The sequence below is a fragment of the Falco biarmicus genome, chromosome 10 (assembly GCF_023638135.1).
Source record: "Falco biarmicus isolate bFalBia1 chromosome 10, bFalBia1.pri, whole genome shotgun sequence".
NCBI classification, from domain to species: Eukaryota; Metazoa; Chordata; class Aves; order Falconiformes; family Falconidae; genus Falco; species Falco biarmicus.
The window spans coordinates 8372231-8390584 of record NC_079297.1 but is presented as its reverse complement, the minus strand read 5'-3'; the positions used below and the strand labels follow the sequence as shown (position 1 = coordinate 8390584).

The 18354-nt window shown below is 43.1% G+C and overlaps 1 protein-coding gene across 5 annotated transcripts in view; it reads left to right on the top strand.

Annotated features, from left to right (window-relative positions):
- Window positions 1-18354, top strand: part of NFATC2 (nuclear factor of activated T cells 2) — a 102173-nt gene that overhangs the window by 73119 nt on the left and 10700 nt on the right. The gene's annotated exons all lie outside the window — the stretch shown is intronic.

Genomic DNA, 18354 nt, shown 5'->3' with positions numbered 1-18354 from the left:
GCGGGACGCAGAGGCCCCCCTTGCAGCCAGCATGGTCCTTAAGGTTTTGGCTCGGGTGCTGACACGTTGTGAGCATCTTGCTCACCCTCCCCAGCCCCTGCACGGTGTAGGGAGGAAGGGGTGGCCCAAAGCCAGCCCTGTCAGCTTGCTGCCAGCTGGGGATTTCCCTGTGCTGGGGGAACCTCAGCTGCACGGTGAAGGCAGTTTTAAGCCCTCCATGCATTAGAGCAGTGCAGCTGCACTACCAGGGGCCAGGGGTCCAGCTAGCTGCCTGCCTGGCTGTAGAGAAGCTGCCTTTCACTCTTAACATTGTATTGATTTCATCCCCAGAGAGCACAGAAGATGGTGGCTTTAGGAGCAGGTTTTAGCTTGGTTTGTAATTATTTTCATCATGTGTCCATGCACACAGTAAAATAGCAATACAGGGCAGAGGGGAAATATTCCTGCTTCCTGGCATTTTAGACAGGAGTGAATTTGAATGTTGCAAATGGGCTGTGGTTCAGTTAGAGCAACAATTTGCATCAAAAAAACCCATGCTCTGTTTTTAATTAGAACTACTTTTCATAGAAGGTGTGGTCATTTCTGCTCAGGCAGAGTTTGACTAAGAGTGAAGCATGTATGTTCTCCAAAACATTGCACTCAAACACTAGCAAATCTATGTATTCATCAGACTAATTCTTGAAGCCCTGACTCATATTATTCCAAATTTTCTGTTCTCTGTTGAGACCTTACAGTGCTCCGTGGGTACACTACATGCTTTATTTTTGGATCACTGCTGTTGTGGGTTTGTGTTGCATTAGGATATAAGTGCCCCAGCTGTAGGGCAGAGTCTTGCTTTTCTAGAGGCAATATGAAAAGAGAACAGAAAGGTGGTTCTGCTCCCAAAACCCTGTAGTCTGTTGGCAGGAATTAGATTGGTATATCAGGAGGAAAGTCTCCTGGGTTGTGTCTGAGCTTGGTCTTTCAGCCAACTATTTAACTTCCCTGTACCTCAGTTCACCCTTGTTAGACAGTATCTTGCTATCCTTCCCTCTAGAACAGTTAAGCATTTAATTCATTCATGGTACTAAAACTCACATGGATTCTCAGAAAAAAATGCTGCAAACCTGAATAAGAACTAAGTATTTGTATTGTTATGGCAGGCTGGCATCTTTTCTTCACCTCTAGAGACAACTTGCCATTCAAAAATTCAGACAAATTCAGCCCCTTTTCAAGACTGCTCTTTCCCCAGCAGTCTTTCTGAGTGTTCTGCTGCCTAAATACATGCAAAACAAAACAAAGAAAAAGAAAAACTCATACATCCAAAATCAGCAGTGGAGGAAGGAAGAAAATGAATCAAGTGATTAAAACCATAGATCCACTGGCACCTCTTTGTTCTCGAGCTCAGGAATCTTTAATTGGTGCAGTAAGTGCCCACAGGCAAGTTGTGTTACAAAGCATTTCCTGTTCAAAAGAACATGCAGACTCCATTAGGAGACCATGGGCACGGCCGCCAAGAACTGACACTGCAGGATGGGTACGTGAACCATCTCTTGGTGGCTCAATGGGCAGGGTCCCACAGCGGACTGATGCACCACGAAATAAACTCCAATTCTAGCTATTTGCTGGTGGAAGGCATGCCACCGTTTGAAGGCTAAACCAGCGGACTGTTATCAGCAGAAGGCGCTCCGTTTTCAGAAGGCATCAAGCAATTTTCAGATAGTTTTGAAATGCTGGCAAAGAGTTACTTGAAAAAAAGAACTTGTTCATGCAGTTGGGAATTGAAAGCTTCTAAACCACAATAAAGTCCTTTCCCAGACTTGCTGTCCATTTACTCCACGCTCATGGCATTCCTTAGATGGTCTGAATCACAGACAGCAGACAGCTCTTATAAAGACGACCATAGACACCCATCTGTTGGAAGACATCTGCCAAAATAGACCATGCATTTACTTTTATTCCTTCAACCAACTTTCAGTTTAAAGGGATAACAAAAATAACATTTTTTAGTCCAGTGACACTATTCATCCAGTGCAGAAAAACTATAATGAATTAAAATAATTGCACTGCAGAAAGAAGCAGACAAGCTTTTCCCCAACTCTTACAGATGGGTGGAGAAGGGCACAGAGCTTTTAAGTGAGGTGCACCACCTGATGCAAAAAGTCACTGGTAAAACTGTAACTTGCCTAGGGAATCCCAGGCTGCCAGGTCCCCCCAGCTGCATGTTCTCTAACATGTTGCACTAGAGGGAGGGATTGTCAGAGCTACTCTTTCCTTTTTCTGGCTTTCCACTGGACTCACTCCTTTCATACTGTACGTATCAATGAATACTACTTGCTTTCTAGAAGTGAATGATCGATTGTTGGCTAGTAATACTCCACCTGTCACTGACAACAGGTGTGTCTATTAGAAACACTCTGGCTTCTTAGGGCAAAGTCTGGAGACGGAGCAAAGCTGTCACAAGAGCAAGCCCAGGATGTAAGGAAGCTGAAGGTGGTCTTCCTGCCAACTAGGGGTGATGCTGGGTGTTTTGCACAGAAATTCTTTCAGTTCAGTCAAAATAATTGTTTTGACATTTTTAAAAAGTGGGGCCTTGGAATGAGGAGCAAGAAATGTGCGGGTTGGAAATGGCTTATAACAAAACTGTGCAAAGCAGAAAAGGGGGTTAACTCCTGGAGCCAGATTCCCCATTTTGCATTGAACCAGAGAAGCCTTCTCTGGAAACCTTTAACAAGGCTTGTTTTACACTTAGGCAGCTTACCACATAATTGTGCTGGTTAAGGTGGTTGATTTTTTTGTTTTATTTTGCTAACACACCTATTATGGTAAAAGCCCTTGTATAGACAGAGCTCTGTTGGTGTAAAAACACTGGAATCAGCACAGCTTATGCCAAGTCAGGGAACCACCACCAGCTGTTTAACTGAAAAGCTTTTGTACTGGGATGACACTGCACTGGAAGAAGGGTTTCCACCAGCAATGCCAGTGCTGCTAAGCTGGCTAAACTTGTAGGGGTAGCTACAGTTGATGTAATGTAAGGGATTTTCACATGGGCAATAATTGCATGAGCTCAGCCTGCTTGCTTTGTTATGTTGACCACCTCAAAATGAATCCTAGCGTTAGCAGCTTCCAGCAGAGGTGATGCAATGGGCTGGATTCATTCATTAGAAAGATGCTTTGATGAGAGTAGTTGTACCCTCCCTTAAAACTATATAGGGAACCTGCAGCTACGTATGTATTTGTCCTCCTGTTATCTCTGCTTTAAAATTAGCACAGTGTAATTGAAGAAGTATAACCCCATCCCCATGGCAGCTCAAAGCTTTTGGCAATTCTTTGCAATTTCATTGTGAGTCTTGGAATATTTATAGCGATGTAAAAGTCCCTGTGCAGGTGACTGGAGCAAAATACCAGAGTTATTTTTTTCTTAGTGATATTTTTGAGTCCGATCAAAGAAAAACGAAAACATTAAAAATATGAACCTTGGTGTTTTGGTCTTTCAAAATCCAGGCAGACAAAAATGATGCAACTTTGGGGGCGGGGGTTAGTTGCATGATTTAAAAACCAATCTCATGATTATTAGAGGCCTGACTCATGAACGCTGAATGCCTGGCTTTGGCATTGGTGCTCTTCACAGTTTCATTTGTTATGAACCGTGTTAATGTTAAGAATGTGCAAAGGTGAGAAAAGGGTAGGGGTCTTTTCTCCCTTTAAAGCTCAATATAATACATGGGAGCATTCATCTGCTCCTGTGATGGCTAGCGAAAAGGCAGCTTGAGCTATTTTTGAACTGCACTTCTGAAATCTTGCAAGCAGCTGCAAAGAGCCCTGCTGCTTTGAAAAGTTTGGACAACATCTGCACATTTCTTTAACTATTGTGAAATAAAATGCCTGGCAAGAATAACCATCTTAAAGATATATAGTCTCTTTATGGTGCAAACTGAAAGCCATTTATAAAGACTTCTACTACAGAAAAATAGCTGGATTCTCAGCATTATTCACATAAGCAGAACTTTACCAGTTAAGGTCACATCCTGCCAGGCAGCATGGATAGTTAGTTGATGGGGGACTTTTGTCTGTATAGATTTTTTCTCTCACAAGAATGAAGACCTATAGGTGATGAATTTAAAATCCATTTTTCTTCCACCTGCTTTTCATATGGCATTTCTTACAAAAATATAATTATTATAATTTGTAGATCACTGGCCAATTTTAAATAAAAAAAAATAAGGCTGAATCATCTGAACTTCCCATCAAAGTTAGTTTTCTTACGAGAACTCTAAGTAGTGGGAGCTGCTTTTCTGCCCAGCAGAAGATGGTATGGCCTGATATTCCCTGATCATTTTATAGTGCTGCTTACTCACCACTTCCAAGAGACTTCTGTGCTCTAATTTGGATGCAGTATGTTTTTAGAGGAATTTTAAAAGCAGACTGGACCAATGGACAAGAAGACAATCTTGCATTAGCTACAAGAGGTACTAGATGACCTGATCAGTCATTCCTACTTCTCTGGTTTGAAAAATAAGCAGCACATCTGTAGTCGTGCCAGCAGGAGAGTCAGAGATGAGGGAAGAAGAGAAAATACTTGAAGACCATAAAACTCCTTTCCCAGCTTATTAGCTCTTAATTTGAATTTTCAACCAGCTGCTGGCCTTCACACTCCTTTTCATTCTGTAATATAACTTCTGTGTTTACCAAGAAAAAAACAGAGGAAGGTAAGAGCCAACCTAAAATGTATAAACAATGCAGTTGTGTCTGAATCATCGGTCCAAGTATCCCCCCCCCCCCATGCTTCAGTTTTGCAAGCACAGAAATCTGGGCATACATCCAGCTGTGGGCATACATCCAGCTGTGAATTTCACAGATGGATCCTCTCTCTAAAAGTGGTCTGCACAAAACCCCTAAATCCAAGTACTCCCAGCTTTGAAAATACTCATATCCTCCAGTTTAGGTGTGCATCTACTAGAAATGCTAGTGTCTGGCAATTAAATCTCTCATCTCTATATAGTTGCATGACTAATGGTCTGATAACAATTACTTTGAAAACTTGGTCTTGAGTTAGATTTAACCAGTGTTAGGTATAAGAGTTAAATCTTCAGCTACTGTTAACTAGAGTAAAACCACTGAGGATCAGAGGGCTTCAAGAATGATGCCTATGTGACTCAGCAGGGTAACACTAATTCACTCAGTGAGAAACTGGTCTAATACTCTCCATCTTCCTGCAGGTTCTCCTAATCCACACAGTTCCCATTTTAATCAAGACATGTCTTCTTATGGGTTTTTAATTTGGAAACTTTACACTCCAAAACATAGGCTAAACTCTGCTGTCAGCTGAACATGATTTCTTTAGAGTGAAATCGTAGTTCAGCTAGATGTACTGAGAAAAGTATTATTGACTTCTGCCTGTGGATGTTGAAGTGAGTGATAAGTTTGCATCTGAAGGAGAATTTTTCCACATGGATAATTGTCAGGTGTGGAAGCAAAGGTCAAAGTGGACTGTCCCTTGCTTCCACCCAGCTGTGTGCATTTGGGCATGCTGTGACTTGTGGTGGGGGGATGCTGGTGGTGCTGCGGGTCTGTCCCAAAACTGTTTGTGCACCAAAGAGGTGTGCACTGCATGACCAGAAAACTCTGAGGTCCTGCAGAAACAGTCAGGTGACATCACAGCAAAGTGACAGCACAGTTTAGCCCTTTTTCAGTGCTTACGTGTTACTCTGCCTTTTTGCAAGGACTCTGAACCCTCACTTTTAACATGCAAAGAATAATTTGGGCCAGGGCAAAAGCAGCAGTAAATTAGAGGAGTGTGAGTTTGCAATCGTTCCCTCTGATCATCTCTGCCAGGAGAGTCTAGTCAAAGATTCCCAAATTGTGGTGTGGTTTCATTTGGTTTCTTAATGATGAATGACTTCATCATCCGTGAATGAGTAGAGTCAAATGTAGGACAAATAGTGAGACACATGAATGACTCTTATGACATTTGCAATGTCTCAATGGGTGCTGGTTTATTTAGGTGGTTTCTAAGTTTCTTTGGAAAGAGTGAGAATGACTAAATGAAGGGGGAGCCACTTTAGAAGTATGGGAGTCAATGGTGAAAGTATTGTGACAGTTAAACCTCCCTGGGTTAAGTATCTGTCATTATGAGCAACACAGCGTCAGTTATTTTGTAAGAGCCCAGCTCCAGGAGACTCCATAGCCACAAGGCCAGAGGAAGCTGGATGATGCATCAGATGTTGCATTCCCTTTATGGTCAAATACCTCCCCGGTGCTCGTGCTGGGTCTTCATCAGCCACTTTTGGGTTTCTGATTCTTATCAGGAGGCAGCAAGGCTGTTCTCTGAAAGTGTCTGTGAAGGTCCTAACATTGAAAGCCACCTGCCCTCAGACACTCTGTGTGGTGGGGTGCATCCAGCTTGCCTGCAGGCAGCGCCTCCAGCCGCTGCTTCCCAGGGAAAGGGGCACTGGTTTACCTTCACAGGTCTGCCAAAGCTCCTTAAAAATAAGGCACGACATTTCTATAGATAGATGGTCACCAGCCTAGGAGTCTGTCGTTAGGACCTGGGGAAGTGCCCCAGTTCAACTCACCTGATAGGAAGCAACTATAATTTTGTGCAAATCAATGTTTGCAAAGGTTGGAAATAGTTTGCAAACACTGCCCATTCTAGGCATTGGCCAGGTCCAGTGAGCAAACTGGCTTGGTTTAAACCAGAACGGAAGCAAAATGGAGTAGCTGTATTTTTTAATTGCATTGTGTTGTATCGGTCTTTTTTCCTTACAATTACATTTTTTTTCTTGTCTGGGTTCTCTCTCACACATGTTTATTTGCTTTGAGTGGGGTGCAGTCTTATTCCTTGGAAAGCATCCCAAGATACTGATTTTCAGCAAGCAAACTCTAGGGTGGATTTTCAGCTAGGTATGCTGGGTCACGTGAGAGTTCTTCTCCTGAACTTATCCTGCAACTTGTATGTCTTCAAATAACTTATACTGTGTTTTCAGATATGTTCCCTTTTTTAAAAAAAGCCATTGATTTTAATACAAATAATCTTCAGTATATATTTTATAGGCAATTATTTTAAAAAGCACACAAACCTATTATTAGGTCTGTTTTAGAAATTAATATTGTTGGACCTTTGTTTTCTATTTGATTACATTTCATAGCTCTTTGCATCTTCAAAAATAGTGGAAGTTCTAGATCAAGATTAAGCCTTTCCAAACATTCAGGCTGCTCTGATAATGGTCTTTGTTTAGATATAGCATTAAATGCCCCTCCAACTTCTCCTGTCATGCAGAAAAGCATCTCTGCTTTTCAGAAACCATTGCTGAGTGTGAGTGTCTCTGTGGAAAGGCTGGAAGAAACCTCCTCCTGCGTGTGACATTCCAGTGCAGCTCTTGCTCTCGGGGAGCATGTCCTGGACATGCAAATAATCTAGTCCTTAATCACAGTTAGGCTGTAACATTTACTAGCATTTCGGTAGATTGTGGTCAATATAACAAGACATTCATTTCCTCCCATGTATGCAACAAGAGATGCACACAGTCAATGGCTGGTTTATTACAGGAAGCTGGTGTTGCCACACGCAGGCACGCTGTGCTGAGGCTAGCTCAGCTTGGGAGGATCAGAGCCTGAGGAACAAGAGTGATTAGCCAAGGCAGCCTCTCCCCCAGCCTCTGCAGCAAAGGTAACCTGCGTTGTGCCGCATGGACCAAAACCTATCGAGGCTTTTTCTTTTCAAGATGTACGCTGCATTCAACTGACAGGCAGATGCACTAGTTATCTGGGGAGTCCCTGTCTGTGGCACCTAGACAAAAATGCTTTGGCAGACAAATAAGTGAGGAAATTAATTTTCTTGTCTTTAGAAAACAGTGCACACCATCACGCCTGGATAGATCGAATTTGTTATGATAGCAAAACAAGTTCTATGGAAACCATTGTGAACCCTGGAGAGAGGCTGCCCAGGAGAGTTGGGGAAAGCCGCTTTTGTTTGTTGTGCTTGGCATTGGTTTTCTCTGGATGAAGATGCTTTAATTTTGTGGGGAGACCCAAGAGAGCATTCCTCTTTTTCCATACCAAAAAGCCTTCCAAGCTGGCATAAACGTCCCCTCTTTCCAGCTGCTCCTTTCCAAACACACAGTGCCTCCTAAAGATAGTCTTTACAGTGGCTGGGGCTGGTGGAAAACATGAAGCCTGCATGGATTAGCACAGGAATTCATTTGGGCTGACGAATTGGGTTTCCCTCTATAAACAGCACTAGTGTTTTCATCTTCTGGACAGCACAGCAAACTTCACGTCCTCTTGCTCCTCGCCCCGTCTCTCCCGCACTGTGAAGTGCCTGCATCCAGGCCAGCTGCGGTAAAAGACACACTAAGGCCTGCTTATGGGGGATGGAAAACGGCGTGTGTTCAATGAAGCATTTTCAACTATCTCCCTTCTCAGACGGGTTTTTTCCAACCCTTAAAAGAGGTGGCAGAGTTATTTTGGTTTTTTTTCAGTTTATTTTTCTTTCCAGGTAAAAGGGAAATTAAAGTGATCCCTTCTCCACTGGTTTAGTGACCTTACAAGCAGCCCACACTGTATATTTTTTCTGCTTTGTTTAACTTCAGCTACAATGTGCTTATCATCTGCAGGAGTTAGGGTTTCTCTAAAGAAGATTTTATCTACCCCTTTTCCCAGGGCTTTGGGCACGTAGAGGCTATGTTGCAGGAGTATGGCCCTGCACTGCATCACTGCCTCCTGCATCCTGCCCCTGCCAAGGAAGCACCCCTCAGCATGGCACTGAACACCTCTGCTGCATTTTGTATTGCATATACTTTTGTATTGCATATACTTTCTTTTATAGCTTATTTGGTAAATATAATCATCAGGGGTTATTAATTCACCCAACATTGTTTCCATCATTGTTTGGGATGGGAAAGACATGTAAAGGCCAATTACGTGATCAGGCTACATTTAGTGGTGGTTTGTATTTACCTGACTATTCAGTAATGGATGAGTTTGTCCGTGTCACTGAGTAACTGAGCATGGAATTAGTTGTGTGGATAAAAATGGGGGACTTGGGATTCAGCTGACAAATGGAAGGATTGTTAAAATAATAAAGCCCTGTCCATTAACTTTACTTGATCATCGTGTTTTCACATGTATAACCCACACCCCATTAAAAGCTTTTCCTTGGAAACAAGTCTCAGCAAGCCCTACCTCCTCATAACATGCTGTAGTCTCCTCTGCCGTTTCAAGGCACTCTGGATCCAGCTGTTCTCCACCTCTAGCAGGAGTGTCTGCTCTGGGATAGGGGAAAGAAGAGGGGATTGTTGTGACCTCGAGAGAGAGCCAACCGGCTGAAATGGCAGGGGTAAAGGCATTACCCTCATTCATGTATAACCTGCCTTGTTGCTGAATCACAGTCTTTTTATAGATAACATAGATTATACTCATGGCAGTATGGGATTTTAAAAAACAAACTCTGCAAAAAAGCAAAAAAACTGAAAGTGGATAGCAATGCCAAAGTGTTTTGGAAGTTTATTGATTTACGGTGTATTTATTATGCTGCAGTTCACAGTGTAAGCATTGCCATACTTTCAGAAGTTGGGGTCAGGATGCTGTTGGCTGCAGCTGAAATATTTTCTCTGCCACATCATTTGATGTAGGTACTTATTTGTGCAGTTCCTGATCACCACATTCTCATCTGGTGTGGCTGCGATGGAGTTAAGCCCTGTTCCCATTAGAGTGACGAGGAGGCTGCCCAAGGGGAGCCCCAGGGTGCTCCCAGGAGAGGAGGTGCTGGCCGGGACACGGGCTTTCATGTATAGTTGCTTTAAGCAGGCTCACTGGCTGCCAAGGGTTTTGCAGCTGGAGCATCAGCCACACTAAACCACATGAGGAAAACAAAACCCAGCAGATTTCCAAAATACTAACAGCTGGATGCAGATGACATTTCTGAATCAGGAAAAAAAAAACCAGAAGACCAAACCAAAGCAGCCGCTCTCATGTTGCTCTCTAGCCTCCTTCCAATGCTGCCCCTACGCAGCGGCAGGGCCAGGCTGAGCGCCTCAGACAAGTGGGTGAAGGAGAAATGCAGCCGGGGGGGATGTTTCTGGGGCACCTAGCACAGGTGATGAGAAGGGGGAGAGTGCCAGCTGGAGATGGTCACCCTCATGAACCATAAAAAATGCCTTTGTCTCTGCAGCCAAAAGGCTGCAGCAGTCCTGATCATCCTTCAGATTTCAGCCAGGGTCAGCAGTGACCAAACCTTCTCTGGAGACTCTGCTGACTGTTGCTATTAACAGTGGTGATTTCCAGCCCAAATATAAACTGAGCTGTTATTTTTGGTGTTGATTACAGTCATGTCAAGGGGACCCCCCGAGAGGAAAGCCCCGTTGTGTGACCTGTGGCTCAGCCAGGGCAGAGCTTGCTCCCACCCCACCCTTCATGCCGACAGGCTCGGCAGGGCTGTTGGCTGTGGCTTTGGCTGTGAGACGTAACTGATCTCTGCTTGACAGGGATCTCCCAAGGTCATTGGTTGCTGTCAGCTCAAAATGGGGGAGCTTGTTTTTAGGTTGCTTGATGTGGCTCTTTTGTAGTACCTAGAATACTCCCTTCCCTTTACCAGGAACTTGCCTTTTTCACTGTTGCTGGGCTCAGTGATGCCATGGCCAGCAGGTAATTCCAGTGTGGTTCGAAGTGTTGCACCTGCACTCACTGCCAGGCCGTCCTGCAGTGCTGAGTAACGCTGTGAGAGCTGGAGCTGGCTGGGACAGGCTCTGCAGCACATGCTGCAGCCCACAGCCAGGTCTCCAATCCTCACAAGCTACAGGACAGTGCAGGTTACGATGGGCAGCTGTCCTGTTGCTGTCTCCCCACCATGGCTGCTCTACCGTCCTTCCTCTCCATGTTGAGCCTGTGGCAAAGCACAGGAGCTGGTGGTAGTCAGCCATCAGAGCTGTTCCCATGTCCTAGAGAAGAGATTACAGTAGCACTGTGCAGTGTCGCTCCATGATGGTGATGATGGTGAAAAGTCACATCATGGTGCTGCAAAGACACACTGTGAGCCTTCCTCATGCTGCTGCTGCAAGGAGCATGCAAGGCATCAGAATTGCCTCCCCAGTCAGCCCTTAGTAATACAAAAACTTCCCATTCTTTTCTTGGCATCCTAAAGGACACACCTCAGTTCCTGTTGCAGGACATCCTCTGTTGGTGTTCCCCAACACCTGTTCCATCCTGTCTATCAGGGCAAAGGTCTAAGCCAGATTCTGAGAGGTGATGCGTGCTTGTCTCTTTGTGTACTTGACTTTTTAAAAAAGTGGCTAGATGCTTAATCCACAGCGATTTAGTTGAGAGTTAGCTACCAAAATACCTTTAAAAATCTGGCCTTTTGGAAGATATCTGGTGGCTTCATACAGTTTCATTATGCTGTGTGTGTTAGCTGGGGCATTTCATTCGTGTTGGCAGTCGCTCTCCTTCCAAGACTGTTCAGAAAGAGTTATGGTGATCTTGGCCTTCAACTTTGCTACTGCTGTGTCTTCCAGCTGTCTGTGGCTAGTTCCCCAACTGCAGGACAAACAGTGTTCCCATTCAATCCGCGTTCCTAGCCGAGGGGACGGCCTGCCAATTGCTTCCGAGTGTGTTCTGTAGTCAGATGAGATCATATCAAACGTAAGCAAGTTTTATCTTTATTTTAGGCAAGAGGCTGTTTTATCATGATGTGGTTCCAAAGCCTTCGTTGTTTGGTTGGAATTCACCCAGGAAGTGTAGCGATGGATGGTTAAATGCAAACTAATAGGTTCAATATGAGCTACAATTGCAGAGCTCGTGAGCTGGCTGTGCAAACCCGTGTTTAAAGAAGAATGTTGTCATACAGCTGATGAGAACTTGGGAGTGATTAGGAGGGTCTTGCTAGGTACTTGCAGCATTTTGTAGCATGCCTCTGAGACACTCCAAGGAGCATAGTATTTTGCCTCCTGCCTGGGTTGCGTGGGGATACACACAGCTCTCAGACCTCACAGTTGAAAAAATTTGGGATGGCTCATCATTAAATCCAGGGAAGGATTCCCTGGGGCAGTCTCTTTGGGTGGTTGTTCCTACATCTTGATCTGGAACTGGGATGGGAAGTCTGGAAATAATTGAGGACTAATTTCTGAACAAATGTAGGTTATTGCTGTTGTGGTGAGGTTGGGAATTGCCCAACCTCAATAGCACCGGCTGCACTTCAGCTCAAGATAGTCACCTCAGCAGCTATTGGACATTGAAGAGCTCAGTTCTATTTCTGGTAATTTATATCCCCCCCCACCCCCCATTTCTTTTCTCTTTTCATACTGAGAACAAAAGTTTTCTCGTTTGTGCCATTGACTCAGATTGAAAGTTTGAAGTCTTTGGATGATGCATATACCTTTTTCTTATTCTCTTAAACTATTTACTGTCAGACATTCCTGACCATCTTGAAGTGAGATGCAGTCAGTTACAATATCTGCTCCCCATGGTCTTTTGCACTCCTTTTTCTAGTTATAGGTGTCTCTGGTAATTAGCTCGCTCTCTCAGTTCATTATGGTCTCCAATTTATACATATACTCTGTAGTATTATGTAGTATTTTTATTATTACATTATTTTATGTTAGAAACCCCTGCAAGGATGAGAACTCCGTTGTGGCAGATGCTGTCTTGACTCCAAAGGAAAAAAAGCAGTTTCTGCCTCAAAGGACTTAATGAGTCAAAGTACAAAATAAAAGTAAACAGATGGATGTGGGCAGACGCGCAGTATCTTGTATGTGGCACCTCCTCGACATTGTTACATGTGCATTGTAACACTCTGTCAATAACCACTTAAATATTTAATGGTCTGGAGTCTTTCCAGCTAACCTGAACTGTAGCCCCAGATTTAGGCGCTCAGCTGTCCTGGACTCCCATTGCCAAGACGGGCAGAGCACTCCAGCGCTGCCTGTCGCTTTCTGTCACCTGCAGAGGCCGTTTCTGATACAAGGGCTCCTAAAACAGCCCTCGCCATTCAGTGCCTAACTCAACGCAGGGAAGAATCTGGCCCCAAACATTCATTTGCTGAAGGATGCGGAGTCATGATAGAAAAATAATCACCGCACGAAAGTGATTTCATGTGTTCCCCTGCTCAGTGGTTTTTTGCTATGAACAGTGTGCCTACTGGCTGTAGCCCTCTGTAAAATGAAGCACATAAGAAACATATGCCTTCTTTGCGCCCACTGTTCTGAAGTTGTTTGTGAAAGCAGAGTAATTGCAAGCAGAAGGTTATTTGCATGCCTGTTGCAGAGGAGAGCTTGGTTTGTCTGGCAGAATTCTTCGTAGGCCACTTGTGCATCTTCCCTGTTACCCTGGGACAGTGATTTTCTGCTGGCTCTTTTCTCCTGAGAACCAGGCTCAAAATTCAGTTCAGACACGTTTGGAGGGAAACCTGGTTTGCCGGAGAGGCCTGGGTTCTGCAAGAATCCACAAGCCCTTCAGCGGGGACGCTTACGAAGTTAAGACACAGCAGAAGATAAGATGCCAGAGAATTAGAGCCAGTAAATAGTTTTGTGGATTAATAGACATAAGTGCTAGTGCTCAGGGGAGGAAAATAGATTACATTATTGACTGTTCATCCCCTGCAAAACTGCCTAAAGGGAAGGGTAATATGGTTTGTTTCCCCTTAATTAAGTATTTGTTAAATGGTTTGTTTCCCCTCAATTAAATATTTGTTCTGGTAGTTCCTTTGTGACAGAAACAAAAAAAAAGCAGCACCATTGCCTATTCTTGTTACTTTCAGCTAATCCTGAACATGCTGTAACTGTTCTTTGGTTCCTACCCCCCAATTATTTCCTGTAAAAAATAGCTTTCTCCCATCCATTCTCTTTTCTCTCTCTGTTTTTGAAACACTGTGCTGAATGACTCATAACGCCTCTTAGTAAATAGGTTAAGTCTAGGAGAATGATGAAACTGCAAAGTGACATGTGAATAAATAGTGCTATCGCTTGTGTGCTTTTCCTGCTGGCAGTTACTATTTCAGAGGCATTGTGGTATCTATTACCAATTTCATTAGCTTTCAAACCATGAGGTGCAAGCTACTGTAAGAAAGAGTCATCACCAGCCTCCTTTGGTTTTGCTGTTTTGAATCTAGAAGAAGTATGTCTTAATACCAAATGGCACTGCTTATCTCAGCAGTTATGCAGCAATTCGTAAGGTCCAAACCACACACACAAAAATAGATGCGAGCACAGTTCACCCTTGTGCTTTGCAGGAGCAGCAGCTGCTGCAGTGTCAGATTAAGAGTGAGAAGTGACAAAATGAAGACTCTTCTTGTGTTTCTTAAGCTTCAGTTTATCAGCCTAATAGTTCTGTATTGGTTTAGCCAACTAATGTGGTTGAAGAGAATGTACTCCATACCCTTCTGGTATAAGTTTTTGTATATTTATTTATTATGTGCATATTCTACTCGGAATATTTTTCTCGGTCTCATTGCATGTTAACTGAAACTAAATACAAACTTCATCTTTTCTCAGTAACTTGCTAACTATCAACTAGAGAGAGCCAACTTCATGACTCAAACACGTGTCCCTTCCCTTACAATTTCAGCCAAAACTATCTGGCATCAAAGTACTGCAGAATGAAAGTCATATCTAAATATATGTGAGCAGAAAGTCAGTCAGTTAAAAAAAGACTTTGTTATGGAAAGCTACTACAAACCAAATCCACGGTGGCCTGGAGTTCCTCATCACACCCAGGCTGATCTAGTTTTCCACTTTCAAGGTATCCTTCCCAAACTTGCTGCTAAGACTTGTAGAACTGCACAAAGCTCTCACATCTTGTTGCAGTCCCTTTATGTCTTATGTGTAGCAATTAAACAGACTTAAAGGGTTTATCTAATAAATAAAGTGTATTTATCATCATCTTAGCAAATTTGATAATAACAAGAGTTTTTGCTTCATATTCATATAGTTCCCGACAGTGTCAGTGTTAATATTCAGAGCCAGTCCTTTGTCAGGTAACCCATGAATGAGATTGGAAGTGCCTGGCACTGGGTGCCCCCCTGGCTGCCACCCCTGGGGTTCTGGTTCAGTATGTGCAGCGCTGTGGACCGGGCAGGAAAAAGGTTCTGAGAATGAGATTTAAAGAAACGCCCCAGTTTGATGGGGTGTCTCTTCCCGTTGTACTCATGCAGTGACTAAGATGCAACTCCTCTAAATTAAGGATTGTTTACAGCAGGGGGACTGAGCCTGCAGATGAGTTCCAGGGGCTTCCCACAGTGATATGCTGAAGCCTAACAGGGCAGGAGGGAAAGGGCACGAAATTATGCCTAAAGGTGCACTTTCCAGATTGCCAGCTGGTGCGGATTCTTCCTCCAGTGGATGCATAGGCAGGGTTTGCACCTACCTGAGAATCTTCTGATAAAACGTTAACAACCAAATGCTTAGATCCATCAACCAAACAGGAAATCACACTCTGGAGCAAAAATTGCTCTTTCTCTTGCTGTTCCAGTCAACAGGCCAGGATGAGAAAGCTCATGCATGTGCGCATGTGTGTCCTGCAAATATCACATAATCCCCTTTCCTGCCTCATGGAGAAGGTACCTAGAAAACTTAACTCATTGATTCCCACTAGTTTCAAATAGGGATCAAATGGATTAAATAACTGAAAGCACCACAGACAGCACCTGCTCAGCCTTAGAATTCTTCCATTCAGCTCACTTTAGGGCAACATTTGGTGCCTGTTTCTACAGGAGTATGTCGTTTGTAAGCAATATAGTTCTCCCATATATTGCTTGCACTTTGGATTTCAGTCGTTTTGCTACTGGTCTCAATAAACTGGTCTTCCAGGGAATTAAACAACCAGTTAACACCCATTTCTTTTCTTAACTGATTAACTATGTGAAAGTCCTCTGGCCATGGAAGTGTAAGGATTTTTTACTAATCACTTACAGGTTCAGGTGCAACTTATTACTGATTTACAAGATTGTAACCATTTGTGTAACAAGCTGAAGTGAAGCGTGGCAAAATAGGACAGGCACTCAACAGCTCTGTGCATGGCAGGTAGTACTGGGAGAGCAGCACAGGTTTCGCATTATCTCCACTGCTGCAAAATGCTTTGTTTTCTTTCTTCTGTAAGTGGTCACTTGTATCACTGAGGAGAGCTTGGCTGGAAGGAACTGCAGTAACAATTTCTGTCTGAGGATAATGCATGAATAAACAAAAGCAAAGGCTTCTTTGTCTAAAAGAAAATACTCAAGCTACCAACTGGCTGGGGACACCAGTCCCAGACTTCCCACACACTCAGTGGAAAGAGCATCTGTGCAGCTTGTCACAAGTGGTACCGCAGAGTCTCCCAGGACAAAGCATCCCCAGGGCTGATGGATGCTCCTTAGTCTCCTGACTTTAGATGTTCAGCAAAGTCAGAACAGGTCACTGTCTTCAGAGTGGTCTCTGTTACCTATGTTGGCTCAATTTTCTAATAGAAATACTTAGGACATAATTTTTAGAGGTACTGGGCACTCCAACATTGTCTGACATATATAGGTTTAAAGGTTTTAGCTTGGTAACTTAAATTGTTGCCTACTAGGATTTTGAGTTCCTAAGTGAGCTCAGCACCTCATGCCTTTGGTAGTTTGAGATCTAAACTACCTAAAGGACTTTAAAACATCCCTATAAGGACTTTTGAAAATGACTGCTCTCTACTACATCCACACTCTTAGTATAGGCTCATTCTTTGCAGGCCATCATCGTTTCAGGCTTTTTTCTTTTAGCGTGGCATGTATTGTTGAGGTTCCCTGGATGTGACCTTCGCAGTCTTTCTGCATTTTTCAGACCAAAGCAAACCTGTAATAAATCTGGTCCTGCAGGGATAATTGGACTTGGCCAGGGCCATATGGCAAGATGATGTTATAGCAGAGGCCCAGCCTCTGGAATCCCACTATCCAGTCGTCTTCTCTAACTACTAGGTCATGCTTTTTCCTGACACTTTGAACGCAGTTGTTTTGTAGTGGTAGGCTGTTGATCTTTTCTGCAAGCACACTGACAATAATGAAAGTACTTAGAAAATCCTTAACGTTTCTGGGGTAGTGTCACAGGCGATTTGTGTTTTGAGTATTCCCTTCTTGATAGTTTTGATGTATAGTGCTTTGAGGACATGGATTTTTTTTTTTTTTTAGCAGAAATGCTATCTTTATTTTCTGCTCTTTTCTTACAGGCACACCCAGCTTCCTGTTAAAGATTTTGGGTAGGATAGTACCACAGATACTGATTGTTTTATTTTTGCACCTCACTCTGGAGCTATATTGAAATATAAGGGAAGGATATTTAAATGTCTTGAATGAAATCCAGATTCTGTGAATCACAAGTTTAGATACTGATTTCAATTGGGACACACTTTAGCCAAGAATATGCATCTTATTTAAATTCTGTTTTCCATCAGATATCTATATTATGATGTTAAATTCATGGAAAGATGCCGATGGGTTTTGGGTCTATTGAAACTACTATAGCAAAAATGCATCATGGGACTTGAATTGTCACCTAGTTGGAGATCAGTGACTTCTTCCAAGAGTTTGCTTAACTAATGGAGATGACCTGGTTGCTGTTGGGCTGCATGGTGTTGAAGAGGTTTATAGTTTACCCAGGCTACGTGGATTACAAGCAGGACAAGGAAGAAAAGTTGCAGGGTGCATCTATTTGCATTATTTCAATAAGGAGGAGTAAAATCTTTTTTGGGTATGTAATTAAAGTAAGGCTTTACAGCTAAGAACCTCTTAGTAGTTATACATCCCCATTTTCCAGAAAAAAAGCCTTTCATTGCTGTTGATTTATAAAACAACCCCCTACCACACACACACAGTATTTTTCCCCAGCACAGTTTGTTGGGTTTGGGCTCCTTCTGCCTGATACACCTACGTTTGTATTTACTAGTCAATTAGTTGCTCTGCTTGCATGTGCAAAAGCTGATTTTCCAGGATGCAGAATATAAAATAGGCTGTGTACTGAGTGGTAGGTTCCAGTGTATGATACGTGGCTGCACAATCTCTGGGAGCCAAGTAAAATATTTCTTTTCTATATATAGTCACCTGAAGTCCAGCAGCAAAGACACTTCTGAATCTTGTGCTTAAAACTAACTTAGTTTTTAAGAAGCACTTTTTCCTTCTTAATATTGTAGTTACTTTTTAAAATTTCCATATGGTTTTGCAGAAGTGCCAAATGCTTTCACGGTGAATTCAAAAGAAATCTAAAAAGACAGAAAGAAAATGAAACAGCATTTTAAATATTGCCATTTTATGAGAAAAAAATGTCATCCTTTTGTGTTTGAAGCAAAGACTGTAACTTTCACACTTTCTTTGCACATACCTTTCCTGTTCTTTACAATTAAGGCGAAGTCTAATTGACATGGCCACTGTGGTTAGATCTCTTA